The 11,808-nt window shown below is 42.8% G+C and overlaps 1 pseudogene; it reads right to left on the bottom strand.

The window, feature by feature from the left end:
- Window positions 1-1,753: 1,753 nt before the first annotated feature.
- LOC100392020 (keratin, type I cytoskeletal 18 pseudogene) lies at window positions 1,754-3,285 on the bottom strand (annotated as a pseudogene).
- Window positions 3,286-11,808: the final 8,523 nt, after the last annotated feature.

Raw genomic sequence — 11,808 nt, 5'->3', positions numbered from 1 at the left:
TAATTTTGTATTTTTAGTAGAGAAGGGGTTTCTCCATGTTGGTCAGGCTGGTCTTGAACTCCCAACCTCAGGTGATCCACCCACTTTGACCTAACAAAGTGCTGGGATTACAGGTGGGAGCCACCGTGCCCAGCCATGTCTCTTTTTTTTCCTTCTCATTTTGTTTGGATCCTTTGTCTTTCTTGCTTGGGCTAGCTAGTGGTTTATTGATTGTGTTTACATTTTCAAAGAACCAATTTTTCATTTTGATTTTTTGTATTGTTTTTCCTCAGTTTTTATTTCATTTTGTTTTGCTATGCTCTTTATTCTTTCTTTCCTTTTACTAATTTTAGGTTTAGTTTGTTCTTGCTTTTCTAGTTCCTTGAGATACAGACATTTAGGTATAGACGTTAATTGCTATAAACTTCCCTCTTAGCATTGCTTTTTCTGTGTCACAAAGGTTTTGGTATGTTTTTCCATTTTCATTTGTTTCAAGAATTTTTACTTTCTTTCTTAATTTCTTCATTGACCCATTGGATATTCAGGTGTATATTGTTTAATTTCCACATATTTGTTCCCAAGTTTCCTGTTGATTCCTAGTTTTATTTCACTGTGGTCTGAGAAGATACTTTATATGATTTCAATTTTTAAAACTTGGTTGAGCCTTGTTTTGTGGCCTAACATATGGTTCATCCTGGAGAATGTTTCATGTACTCATGAGAATATATTTCCTGCTGCTGTTGCATGGTGGCGCGTGCCTGTAATCCCAGCTACTCAGGAGGCTGAGGCAGGAGAATTGCCTGAACCCAGGAGGCGGAGGTTGTGGTGAGCAGAGATCGCGCCATTGCATTCCAGCCTGGGCAACAAGAGCAAAACTCTGTCTCAAAAAAAAAAAAAAGAAAAAAGAAATGTTCTCAAAATGTTAGATTCATTTGGTCTAAAGTGCAGTTTAATTCCAATGTTTCTTGAATTTTGGTCTAGGTAACCTCACCCATGCTGAGTGTGGGGTGTTGAAGTCCCCAGTTCTTGTCGTATTTAAGTCTCTCTTTTTAGCTCTATTTGTTTTATATATCTGGGTGTTCTGGTGTTGGGTGCATAGATATTTACAATTTTTATATCCTCTGGCCTAATTGATTCCTTTATTATTTTTCTTGTCTCATTATTTTTGACTTAAAGTCTTGTTACATGTGTAGCTACTCCTGCATGCTTTTAGTTTGTTTGCATGTTTTTTTTCATCCCTTCATTTTCACTCTATGTGTCTTTATAGGCGAGATGAGTTTCACGTAGACAGCATATATTTGGGTCTTATTTTTGTTAGCCATTCAGCCAGTCTGTATCTTTCAGTTGAGAAGAACTTAAACTTTTACATTCCAGCTTGTTTTCTGATTGTTTTGTATGTCCTTTCTTCCTTTGTTCTTCTTTTACTTTGTGATTTGGTGGTCTTTTTTAGAGAGTAACAATGTTTCTATTCCTGTTTTGTGTATCTGCTCTACCAGTGAGACTTACTACTTTTATAAGTTCTCATGATGGTAGGCATTGTCCCTTTGTTTCCAAGTCTAGGGCTCCCTTAAATATTTCCTGTGGGGCCAGTCTAGTGATGATGAACAGGCAGGCACCACCACGCCCAGCTAATTTTTTGTATTTTTAGTAGAGATGGGGTTTCACCATGTTTACCAGGATGGTCTCGATCTCTTGACCTCGTGATCCACCCACCTTGGCCTCCCAAAGTGCTGAGATTACAGGCGTGAGCCACCGCGCCTGGCCCCTTCCCTTTATTTTTGAAGGACACCATTGCTGGATATAGGATATTTTTTTTTAAACACTGAATGACCTCTGAACTTTTTATTGGCCTCCTGCTCCCCCAAGGGTCCCCTGCTTCTGCTGGCCTAATGTCTCAGAACTTTGGTGTCGTTGGTCTCAGACACCACTTTGCCATCCACTATCCGGCGGGTGGACGTCTTTTGGATGGTTTGCGTGGAGTTGCTGCTGCTGTTCAAGGCATCACTGAGACTGAAGTCCTCCCCATCTTCCAGCAGGCAACGGTAGGTGGCGATCTCAGCCTCCAGCTTGACCTTGATGTTCAACAGAGCCTCGTACTCCTGGGCCTGGCGCTGTCCCTCTGCCTGGGTCTGTGCCAGCTCTGACTCCAGGTGCAGCAGGATCCCGTTGAGCTGCTCCATCTGCAGGGCATAGCGGGCCTCCACCTCCCTCAGGCTGTTCTCCAAGCTGCTCTTTGTATTTCTCATGGAGTCCAGGTCAATCTCCAAGGACTGGACTGTACGTCTGAGCTCTGTGTCATCCCAGCAGTTTCAACCTCAGTGGACTGTGTGGTGACTATTGTGGTACTCTCCTCAATCAGCTGAGTCCAGTACTTGTCCAGCTCCTCTCGGTTCTTCCGAGCCAGCTCGTCATACTGAGCCTGGATTTCTGCCATGATCTTAGCAAGGTCTTGAGATTTGGGGGTATCTACCTCCACGGTCAATCCAGAGCTGGCAATCTGGGCTTGTAGGCCATTTACTTCCTCTTCATGGTTCTTCTTCATGAAGAGCAGCTCCTCCTTGAGAGCCTCGATCTCTGTCTCCAGCTGCAGCCGAGTGACATTGGTGTCATCAATGACCTTGCGGAGACCATGGATGTCGCTATCCACAGACTGGCGCATGACCAGCTCTGTCTCATACTTGACTCTAAAGTCATCAGCAGCAAGATGAGCATTGTCAATCTGCAGAACGATGCAGGCATTGTCCACAGTATTTGAGAAGATCTAAGCCCTCAGGTCCTCGATGGTCTTGAAGTAATGGCCCCAGTCTCTGACCTGGGGTCCCTTCTTCTCCAGGTGCTCCCGGATTTTGCTTTCCAGCTTCCGGTTCTTGGTCTCCAGGCTCCTGACTCTGTCCAGGTAGGAGGCCAGGCAGTCGTTCAGGATTTGCATGGTCTCCTTCTCGTTCTGGATGCCTCCCATTCCTGCCAGACGCCTGGCCATCCCCGCGGCCAGGCCCCCGACCCCCATGCCGCTCTGGATGCTGGTGGAGTGCGTCATGGAGACGTGGGAACCAGAGCCCCCGGCGCCTGCATAGACGCTGGCCGCACTGCTGACCGGCCGGGCGCCATAGCTGGGCACCCGGACGGAGCCCACGGACCGGTAGTTGGTGGAAAAGGAGGAGCGAGTGGTGAAGCTCATGCTGCCTGGGGAGGAGAGCGAGAAGGACAGGACTCAGGCTTCGCAGACGACCGGATATAGGATTCTTAGTTGGCAGGTTCCCCCCACCCGCAGTACTTTTACTATATTATTCATTTCTCTCCTGACCTATAAGGATTCTGCTGAGAAATTCATTGTTAGTCTGATGGAGATTCCCTTATATGTGATTTGATGCTTTTCTTTTGCTGTTTTTAGAATTATTTCTGAATTTTGACAGTTTGACTATCATTTGTCTCTAGGAAGACCTCTTTAGACTGAATATATTTGGGACTCTTTAAAATTTCCTGTTTCCAAATATCTATGTCCCTTGCAAGACCTGGGAAGTTTTCAGCTATTATTTCATTAAATAGGCTTTCTATACCTTTGCCCATTTCTTCTCCTGGAACTTCCCAAATCTGAATTTTTGTACTTGTTATTGTGTCCCATATGTCACAGGCTTTCTTTACTGTTTTTTTTTTATGTCTGACTTGGTTATTTCAAAAAACATGACTTCAGTTCAGAAATTTTTTCTTTTGCTTTGTCTTAAATAAGATGAAGTTATGTAGGTTGTAGTGGGAGACTTCACTGGGGATAGGGACACCAAGTGAGCCAGTCCTCCAGCACCAGTTGTGTCAGCAGAAGGGTAGGTGGGCCAGTCCTCAGGCCCCTGGGTGGTCTACTTCAGGTGGCAGGCTCAGGTGCTCATAGTGGTAGTGGCAGGTCAGGCAGGTGGGTCCTCAGGCCCCTGGGTAGCTCTTATGGTACTGGCAGTGGCAGTAATGTCAAGAGGCTGGCCCTTAGGCCCCTGGTGTGGTGTACATGAGTGCTAGCAAAGGTTCCAATGGACTAGCCAGCCCAGTCCCCAGGCTCCTAGGTGGCATGTATGGGTAGGTGTTGGCAGTGGCAGTGACAGGTGTGTTGGGCCTGTCCTCTGGCCCCCAGAGGTGCATGCAGGCACTGGCAGCAGGAGTGGACTTGGCAGGCTTGTCCTCACACCCTTGGATGGACTGTTTTTCATGCCTTTCAATGTGCTGGCCCTGATGCTGGAAGGGAAGGATTGCAGTTGGTGGCAGCAGTCTGAGGCTGCCAGGCTGCAGGGAATGCATACTTTGGCCCCCTTTGTCCTTGGAGCAGCCTCCCTGGTGTGCTTCACCACCCATTCTCTAGGGTGTAGGATACCATGTGGGCTAGAGTGCTGAGGAACTGGCTATAGCACTGAGTCCAGCTGGCATTACAATGCTGCAGCCCTCTAGGTGGATGTGGGAGGATGTCATTGGTGCTCTAGGAATGTTTCTGGCTGTTGAGTCCCAGGGCAGGATATAGTTTGGTGGGGATTGAGCTCTCAAAATGGCACTATGCTGTAGTTGCTTGGGTGTCAGGGGTGAGTGGGATCCAGTGTAAATTCCCTTTCTTGAACAATGCAGTTTTATGAACTCTAAGCAGCTCCTTACACTAGGCTCAGGGCCTGTTAGGGCCAAGGGGCTCTCCTGTGGCTAGGATTGCAGGCACCCTGGTAGGAATGTGGACTGCTGGGGATCTCCCCCTTACCTTTTTCTAGTAATGGTGAATTCTTCTCAGCTCTGAGCCAATTCCAGCTAAGCTGGGTGCTTCTTTTTTTCTCTCCTTCTGTACCTCAGAGGTGCCCTGTCACTTTCCTGGTGAATTCTAGTGTTTTCTCTTAGTCTTTCTTGACGTGTGGTTTTCTACTTGCTGCTTTGGTCCCACTTCGTGGAGGAGATGAGTGCCAGGCACTTTGTCAGCCACGGTGGTTACATCTTCCCTAAAAGAACTTGACACAGATCTTAAAAGGAACTTATGGGTTAATACCACTGATTTAAAAAAAAAAAAAAAGATGCAAACCCCCCAAATACTGGCAAATCAAATCCAGCAATACACACATAAAAATACATCACAATCAGCCAGGCGCAGTGGCTCATGCCTGTAATCCCACCACTTTGGGAGGCCAAGGCTGGTGAATCATTTGAGATCAGAAGTTCAAAACCAGCCTGGCTAACATAGTGAAATCCTGTCTCTACTAAAAATACAAAAAATTAGCTGGACATGGTGGCAGGCACCTATAATCCTAGCTATTTGGGAGGCTGAGATAGGAGAATCACTTGAACCCAGAAGATGGAGGTTGCAGTCAGCTGAGACTGCACCACTGCACTCCAGCCTGGGGTACACAGTGAGACTCCCTCTTGAAAAAACAAACAAACAAACAAAAACTTAACAATCAATTTGGCTCACTGCTGGAATGCAAACTTGGTTTAATACTGAGACATCAATAAACTCACTAAATGAGAAAAACTTTATGACCATTTCAGTAAAATGCAGAAAAATCATTTGATAAATTTCCACATCCATTAATTATTTTTTAAAAAGGTCCTTAGCAAATTAGAAAGCTTCTTTAGTTTGATAAAAGAGATCCATCCAGGTATTAAGCCCAGTACCCAATAGTTACCTTTTCTGCTTCTGGGCTTAATACCTGGGTGATGAAATAATCTGTATGACAAATCCCTGTGACACAAGTTTACCTATGTAATAAACTTTCACATGTACCCCTAAACCTAAAAGTTAAAAAAATTTTAAGAGAAAAACATAAACACAAAAATGCAGTATTAAATCATAAGTGCCTAAAATTAACTGTAGTATATGAGGTACTACTTTAATAATTTCGTACCCACCTCTTATTGCTATTGTGGTTAGATGAAGTGTTGCCAATATCTGCTTAAAGTGCTGTGTGATGCTAACCATCTGTCTGAGTAGTTTGTCTCTCTACTAAATTGTTTATCACAGTAAAAAAAAAAAGATCCACAAAAAAATCAACAGGAAAAAACACATTTAATATTGAAAACTTACCCTTTAAGATCAGCAAAAGGTTGAATATCACTTCTGTTCAACCTTTTACTAGAATTTGGAACCACTGCTAAGGGCAAGAAAAAGCAAATGTTGAAAGGAAGAAATAAAGCCATAGTTATTATTATTTTTTTGAGATGGAGTCTCACTCTGTTGCCCAGACTGGAGTGCAGTGGTGTTAGCTCACTGCAACCTCCGCCTCCCAGGTTTAAACTATTCTCCTGCCTCAGCCTCCCCAGTAGCTGGGATTACAGGCGTGCACCACCATGCCCAGCTAATTTTTATATTTTTAGTAGAGACGATTTCAGCATGTTGGCCAGGCTGGTCTCAAACTCCTGACCTCAGGTGATCTGCCCACCTCAGCCTCCCAAAGTGCTAGATTACAGGCGTAAGCCACTGTGCCTGGCCAAGCCATAGTTATTTTTAGGTGATACATGCAAAATCAAAATAATTTATACAGGCCAGGCTCAGTGGCTCACTCCTATAATCCCAACTTTTGGAGGCCAAGGCAGATGGATGGCTTGAGTCCAGGAGTTGGAGACCAACTTGTGCAATGTGGTGAAACCCCATCTCTTTAAAAAAAAAAAAAAAAAAAAAAGATACAAAAAAATTAGCTGTGTGTGGTGATGCATGCCAGTGGCCCCAACTATTCAGGAGGCCGAGGTAGGAGGATCACCTGAACCCAGGAGGCAGAGGCTGCATTGAGCCAAGAGTACATCACTGCACTCCAGCCTGGGTGACAGAGATCCTGTAATTCATACAAATAAATTGTTAGGATTCATTAAGAAGATTAGGAAGTCTGCTAAATATAAACATCAAATGTATCTGTATGGACCTTTGCTCTGTAACTTTATTAAAATACAGGTTTGGCTGGGTATGGTGGCTCACACCTGTAATCCTAGCATTTTGGGAGGCCAAGGTGGTGGATCATGAGGTCAGGAGTTCGAGACCAGCCTGACCAATATGGTGAAAACCTGTGTTTATTAAAAATACAAAAATTAGGTGGGTATGGTGGCCTGTGCCTGCAGTCCCAGCTACTCGGGAGGCTAAGACAGAATTGCCTGAACTTGGGAGGCAGAGGTTGCCATGAACTGAGATCACATCACTGTACTCCAGCCTGGGTGACAAAGTGAGACTGTCTCAAAAATAAATAAATAAAAAAAATACAGGTTTTGGGGCTCTACCCCATTTCTAATTCAGTAGCTCTGGGGCAGGGCTCAAGAATGTGCATTTCTTTTTATTTTTATTTTTTGAGATGGAGTTTTGCTCTGTCACCCAGGCTGGAGTACAGTGGTGTGATCTCGGCTCATTGCAACCTCCACCTCCTGGGTTCAAGTGATTCTCCTGCCTCAGTCTCCCAAGCAGCTGGGATTACATGTGCCAGCCACCATGCCTGGCTAATTTCTGTATTTTTAGTAGAGACAGGGTTTCACCATATTGGCAGTTGGTCTCAAACTCCTGACCTCAGGTGATCTACCTGCTTTGGCCTCCCAAAGTGCTGGAATTACAGTTGTAAGCCACCATGCCCAGCCTAGAATGTGCATTTCTATGGATACAAAAAAAATAGTAAGAATAAATAAGATCTAGTATTTGACAACACAATAGAGTAACTATAGTCAATAATTTAATTGTACATCTTAAAATAACTAAAAGAGTATAACTGGATTGTTTGTAATGAAAAGGATAAATGCTTGAGGTAATGGATACCCCAATTACTCTGATGTGGTAATTACATGTTACATGCCTGTATCAAAATAGTTCACACACACACACACACACACACACATATATATACATATATATATATATTCTATGTACTCACAAAAATTAAAAATTAAGAATTTGCATTTTAATCAGTTATCTCTGGTAATACTGATGCTCCTCATCAGGGGACCACACTTTGAGAATGATTGCTATAGATTAGCAACAATGAAACTTACAATAAAATTACTTACCCAGGAATCTAACAAAAGATATGTAATACTTAAACACAGAACACTATAAATCATTGTGGATATAAGTGAAAGAGAATCTAAAAAAATGTACTTATGTACTTTGGAAAATTCAATATTCTGAAGATGTCAATTTGCCTCAACCTAATCTATAACTTAATGCAATTTGATTAAAAATTTCCATAGGCTTCTATTTGTGGAACCCAATAAATCTAAAAGGTATATTGAGGCACTGTGAGTAAAGAACACAGATAATTAAGACAGGCTTCTTACTTCCTGGGTTTGAATACTGGCTCCATCAACTACTCTGTGACTATGAACATGTTACTTAACCCTTCTGTGCCTCAGCTTTCTTACCTCTGAAATAAGGAAAAACAATTCTATCTATCACATAAGATTGTTACGGGGGGTTAGATATGTATCAATAAATACATACAAAAATATATACATATATAGTTTAGATGAGTGACTAGTACACACTAAGTGCTATGTATGATAGTTTGATAAAGAAGATAAATAAAATCAAATAAAATAATAGAGATTAAATCTATTTAACATCAGGAGACCCATGCATGTATGGACATGATTTATGATAAAGGTGGGTCTGTAGAAAACTGAGGAAAGGGTCACGTGCAGTGGCTCACGCCTGTAATCCCAGCACTTTGGGAGGCCAAGGTGGGTGGATCACTTGAGGTCAGGAGTTTGAGACCAGCCTGGCCAACATGGCAAAACCCCATCTCTACTAAAAATACAAAATTTAGCCAGGCATGATGGTGCATGCCTGTAATCTCAGCAATTTGGGAGGCTGAGGTTGGGAGAATCTCCTGAACCCGGGAGGTGGAAGTTACAGGGAGCCGAGATTGTACCAGTGCACTTCAGCCTGGGCGACAGAGAGAGACTGTCTCAAAAAGAAAAAAAGAAAAAAGAAAACTAAGGAAGGATGCAATTTGTTGCCCATATGGGAAAAACAATTGACTCAAACTTCATGCTATAAAGAGCAATTCTAGGTAGACTACAGATCTAACTGGGGTGGGTAAAAATATAAAGTGTGTGAATGATAATCCAAGAGAATGTCTTCAAGACTTTAGAGAAAAGAAATCTAAACACGTATGGGTACTAACCCAAAAGGAAAAAATGATACATTTCACAACATTAAAATTAAGATCTTGTGTTATTAAAAGAGGCCATTAGGAGAATGAGAAGGAAAGTTACACACACACCGTGGGAAAAGATTTTTAACACCTATCACTGATGAAAAGCCTGTATCCAAAAGAATATACAGAACTTCACAGAACAAAAGCAAAAAAAAAAAAAAAAAAATTCTTTAAAACAACCCAAACGAAAACAAAAACACCAACAACCTCAAAGCCAAAATGACAGGTAACTCAATGAAGAAATGGACACAGAATTTAAACAGGAATTTCACAAAGGAGAAAATCCAAATGGCCAAAACAATTAAAAAAAAAAACACCTTAATTTTATTACTAATCAAGGAAATGAAAATCAATTCACTCAACACTCCAGAATTGCTAAAAATTAACTGGGTATTGGTGAGAATGTAAAGCAACAAGAATTCTCATGTACCACTGGAGGAGGAAGAAATTGGTACAACCACTTACTGTAGCATTACCCAGTCAAGATAAACATATACAGAATCCTATGGCCCATCAATTTTAAGTATACACATCCAAAGAAATATGTACATATATGAATCAGGAGATAAACTATAATGATAAAGGTATATATTATTTCTAATAGCCTCAAACTAGGAACAAACTGTATGTATCCTAACAGCAGAAAGGGTATAAATTACGTGACAGCCATAAAATGGAATTCTATACAATGATAACAAATGAGTACAGCTACTTGCAACTACATGGTTGAATCTTGAAAACAAAATGCTGAGTGAAAGAAATCTGCCTAAAAACGTAGGCAGCATAAATTCTAAAGCAAGGAAAAAAATGATTGCCATAAAAGAGAGTATAGTGATTTCCTTAGCAAGGGGGAGGGGATCCTGACCAGGAATGGAAGCCTGTAGGACTTCCAAGGTGTTGGCAACATTCTTGTTGTTAAGGGTCTATGCACCTTTCTCTACGCTTTATAAAGGTAGGAGAGAGGAAGATAGGGAGGGTCTGGAAGATGAAAATTTCTAAGTTGTTGAATCTAGGCTTTGTCAAAATTTAAAAGGAATCATGGGTTCTAAAATGTTAGTATATATCTTAGGATAGGACTATCTCAGAAGATAAGGTCAGACAGATTTTCCATCACTGGATAAGAGGATAAAACTGCCAAATACTGAAAGAGGAAGTGGCTCCATGAGGATGGGACTAGATCCCTGAGAAAAGGTGTAGTATTCTGGAGTATAGGAAAGGGAAGGCAGATGGAAAGAAACAATTGTTGAGTATGTTAGTGCCCACAAATCCTGCTTTATCTCACCTCCAAGCCTGTATAAATGCTGTATCTAGCCAGTTCTTCCTGCTGTTCCTTTCCAAGAAACTCCAGCCCCTGCCCCGTCCTTTCTAAGAGCCACTCATCCTCAAATGGCAGGGTTACATGGCATGGTACTTCTCTGCTCTCTACTCCACAGACAAATCTTTCACCTTCTCTAGACAAGTGACCCCTATGTTACAGGCTGTCTGGCTAAGGTCCTGACAAGGCGGAACTGAGAATACACTAGAGGGTCTCTTCAGAGAGAGGACAAGGATAGAACACTGGATTGGGCTTTCCTTCATGGAGTTCCTTCTCTCAGTAGTCTTGGAGAAGGGTGAGTAAGGAAAGAAGTGAGTTTGTCTGAGTTGGGGCTCAGCACATGTTCCTATCCCTACTTTTAACCCAAGCTCTCCCCACCCCAGAAAAGTAAGTGGGGTAGGTATTAATAGTCTAATTTTATCAACTAGGAAGCGCAGACCCTGAGAAATAAATACCTTATTCAAGGGTAACAAAGGGAGAGTTAGATTACAAATACTGGTCTCTGGAGTCCAAGGGTGAGCCCTCCAGAATTACTTGGTTAACAGTCATCTTCTGCACTGCCTGCTCCCTCCCAGCCCCCACCCCACCAAATCCAGGTAGACACAGATGCCATCCTCAAGTATGGAAATGTATAGTTTCTAAGACCTTGTTTCAGGGGAACATGGGAAAAGACCAAAAGACAGGGAGCAAAGTATCTCAGGATAATATCCATTGTTGGCCAGAGTGCTCAAGAATCAAGACATGAGGTAACCAATCCTATGTAAGAAGCTGTTCATGCAGCCCATCCTAATGTCCTAACATCCAGGAGTGTAGCTATCCTTCTGCCTTCTATCTTTTCCTCTCTGGCCCAATCAGAGCTCCTGAAGGTCAGAGACATGCAATTCAACAAGTCTATAGGGAGTGCTTTGCTAGGAATGCTCAGTAGCTACTAAGTAACACTGTCCTGGCTACCTTGGGGTGGGAGCCTGTAGCAGAGGTCAGGAGCGGGGAGGGGGTCAATAGTTATCCTGGGTTCAGGCCCAGGACTGTTTGGGGACACACAGAGAAGTTCATTTCCCTTTCTTGCTCTTAAAGACATCCACATTCATTGACCTGGCTCATATATCAAGGCTCTCCTTTCAGTGGAGGAGACCCCTCTGGAAAGAATGGTATCCATTTCTTCCTGGCAGTGTTCACCATTCTGCAAACCACTGACCTGTGGCCTGCTTCATAAACTGGTGGGCGGCTACTAGACAAAGATCTCTGAACAAACCTGCCCTTCCACAGTCCTATTCCTGGAAGTCTTAGTGAGTCTACACCAGCCCTGGAAATGAATTAAAAGGCCAACTCCCATCCTCAGCTGAGTTATTTCCAAGGAACTGGACTGCTCTGCATCTG

The sequence above is a fragment of the Callithrix jacchus genome, chromosome 17, assembly GCF_049354715.1.
Source record: "Callithrix jacchus isolate 240 chromosome 17, calJac240_pri, whole genome shotgun sequence".
Lineage (NCBI taxonomy): Eukaryota > Metazoa > Chordata > Mammalia > Primates > Cebidae > Callithrix > Callithrix jacchus.
This window is presented reverse-complemented; position numbering and strand designations above follow the sequence as displayed.